This window comes from Pituophis catenifer, unplaced genomic scaffold (assembly GCF_029215685.1).
Source record: "Pituophis catenifer annectens isolate HBS135680 unplaced genomic scaffold, rPitCat1.0.hap2 SCAF_1, whole genome shotgun sequence".
Taxonomy (NCBI): domain Eukaryota; kingdom Metazoa; phylum Chordata; class Lepidosauria; order Squamata; family Colubridae; genus Pituophis; species Pituophis catenifer.
Window position 1 is genome coordinate 298,921,399 of NW_027256881.1, and position 3,484 is coordinate 298,924,882.

Here is a 3,484-nt window from a genome sequence, read left to right on the forward strand (position 1 = left end):
TTAAATTGCAGAAGATCTTCTGAAGGAATTCCTCCCACAGGGAGCTTGTTCAGTTTGTGAATTGTGGGAAGCAGAAAGGCCTCAGAGTGATGGAAATATGTGTCAGTGGGAAGAAGAAACCAGCAAAAACAATCTCTCCACCATTAATAGAAGTCTGAAAGAAATGGCTGAATACCCTAATAATCTATCTTTCTTTCTTTCTTTCTTTCTTTCTTTCTTTCTTTCTTTCTTTCTTTCTTTCTTTCTTTCTTTCTTTCTTTCTTTCTTTCTTTTTCTTCCTTCCTTCCTTCCTTCCTTCCTTCCTTCCTTCCTTCCTTCCTTCCTTCCTTCCTTCCTTCCTTCCTTCCTTTTGTCTCGTTGTCTCTCTGTCTCTCTACTATGAAAACTCTCATTGTCATGACCTTTAAATGGGTGAAACAGGGCATCATAAGGCAACAATTTTTGAACTAAGGTATCTCAAATGGCCTTATAATGCATCCAAAATCCAGGACCCATGAGTCTCATGGAATTGAAATGTGACAAATTTTATAAAACATTTTTATGGCATCAACATTATCATAAAGCAATTTTATGACATAACACAAAATGTCATAAAACGTTTCTTATGCTGATGTTTGACCATTCTATACAGTTCAACGTAGGCTGTTTTCAAGGCAGATACATCTTGAATGTATCCCAACTCTTCCAGTGAACGCAGTACATTAGAAGTTCTTAATTTGCATTCAAAGCTCTCTCACCGTTGAACGCATTGAGGAATCTGGTAAGGAAATATCTCTGAAATGACAATCCAAGGGATCACAGGTTCTCTGGTAAAATATTAGAATCAAAGCTTTTCTCACAGAAGGTCCTGAGAAATTACAAGGCAGATTTCAGTTCAAGATTACTTTCCATCAGTGCTACCTGTGCACACCAAAGTGACTGGCAGGGAGAAGGGGAGAAGGGAGATCCAATTGATGTCAGCAGTGTCATGGCTGCACACATTCCCCAAAGGGGCTGTCATGCCCTCATCGGAGCCTGAATCTGCGGAGGAAGATCATCCTGAGCTGGAGCCAGAGATTGAGAGGGAGGCTTCATTGGCTTCGGAGGAATGTGGGGAGGAGCAGGCCGAGTCAGCCCAGGGCCCTTCAGGATTGGGACAGCTTGTTAGCAGGGAGGAATAGGGGCAGGATGACCAAGAGAGGGCAAGCGGTGGACATGAGGAGCAACAGAGCTCAGGTGATGAGCAAGGACTGCCCCCTCCTGATCCCCAAGCACAGAGATGGAGAGAAGTTGGGAACAGCGCAGGCCAACCCAATGACTCAGGAGGAAAGCGCCCCACCTCTCTTCACAAAGCACACCTGGGGACTGAGATTTAAGGAGACGCTGTGGGGAGGGGCATTTGTGAGGAACAAACGCTAAATTGGTAGAGTTTGGTGTGCTGGTACAGACAGTTGGAGCTTGCAGGACTGCTTGCTTTTTCTTACTTGTGGATTTAGTGCAGGGGTGGATTCTAACCGGCTTTATTACCAGTTCTCTTTGTGCGTGTGCTTTGTGCGCGATCGCCATGCGCATGCTCGCTTTGCTTGCCTGTTTGCCAAACTTGCGCTTTGCGCAAGCGCGTTGCGAATCTGCCCAGCTGAGGTGCACCAATCCGCTCTGCCGCACCTCTCAGCTGGGCGAAAAAAGAAGAAATATAAGGTCAGAATAACGCGGGGGGCGGGCGGGAGGGTCCAGCTCCCGAAGAAAGAGAACCGGTTCGGTGACGTAATAGCATCACCGCTACTGGCTCGGCCAAACCAGGCCGAACTGGGAGCAACCCACCACTGATTTAGTGCCTTCTTCCTGATTTTATAGACTCAATACCTTGTTCCTAACTTTGTGGACTCATTGTTTGTTCCCTGGTTCATGGATTAATTGTTTGTTCCTTGGTTCATGAACTCCTTTCTCTATTCTTTTGTTTTGCTGGATTGGGCGCAGCCAGAGACTGCCATGTGTGTCTGTGTGTGTGTGTGTGCGCGCGCGCACATGCGCATGCACATACACACACACTTTGCTCTGAGACTTGCCAAGAAGGTGGGCATTTGAGAGGAAATTTGGAGCATTGAAGGGTAGTTTGAACTCTTAGCTGGCTGTGTGACCTTCGTGCTTTGTCCTGAGTCATCACAGGGGCAGCTGCAGTTTACAGCACAACTTTGCAATATATTTCATTTCAGCATTTTCACAAAAGCAGTGCATTCCTCCTATGGATGCCATTGACACATCAGTTTGACTTTCACAGTTAAGTGTTATATGATGGTGTTAAGTGTTTATGATTAAGTCTTAGGAATGTAGTATTTATTTTAAAGGCACTAAGTGAATTTGGAAAAGAGAAAGGAAGAGATGCTTATTTTTAGGCTGGTGTTCCTCTCCATGTGAATTATTGTACACTTATATACAACTATGTTATTTCACTGTTTGAATGAGACATTTCCTCTTCTTGGTGATCAACTACCTTGATAGCCAATCTATGCAAGGGCTTTGCTCACCTTCATTCCATTCTGCTTCTGAACACTCTCATTTGAATACTTCCAGCACCCTAAGTACAGTACCATCCTATAGTACCTCAGAAGTAACTTCTATTGTATTCAAAAGAGTTTGGATGGAAGTATAGACTTCGTTGATTAACTAATTAAATCAACTGAATCAGGAAACGACACACTTTTTTATAAGAATGAGGAAGGATATGATCATTGTTTTTTTTTTAAAAAAAATCACAGATTTTAGGCAATATATGCATATGTCTTTATCATAGACACCATTTTAAAGAAAATGTTTCTTTAGTTTCTTTTCAACAGGAGAAGGTGAAATATAAAATTGTTTGGTCTTTCTGTAGCCACCAGAGAGCACTCTATTCTTGGGAATGCGGCTGTGACATTAAGCTAGGAGAAGAATGGAACTGCCAAAAACAAAGAAATTATATGTACACACTATAGAGCTCATATGACTCTGCTATCAGAAACCATTTATCTCAGCCTTTGGAACTCTAGCCAGACTTGCAGTTTGTAGGCCAGAAAAGAAGCATGAGCGACCTCTCTCGTCAGCCAACAAGGATCTAGAAAACTCTTGAACTCAAGAGCTCAGTGAACTCAGTGTCTCTTTCTTTTACCCAGCAATCAGACCCACCCTGCCTAATCCCCAAAGGGGTGACTGGATCCAGTGTCCCATTTCCGAATCCTTCTGCTGCACTGTTTTCTCTGTCTAGAGAAGCAAATTTCCTGCTGGGAGGGCTGGAGACAGACATAAACAGAATCATAGCTCAGATACTTGAACCTTCAATGTCCTTTTCCACTGGGTAGAACATACTTGTACTATTTCCAACTCTCTCTTTAAATCCTTCCTGGAAGCTTTTGGAAAAGATTAGTCTCACTGTCTAGTGGCTATCAGTTGCTTAAGAACATGTCCCACCCACCTCCTCTCAGTAGCTCAGAATGTAAATGCTGCCTGAAGGAATCCAGGCTAGATGGGC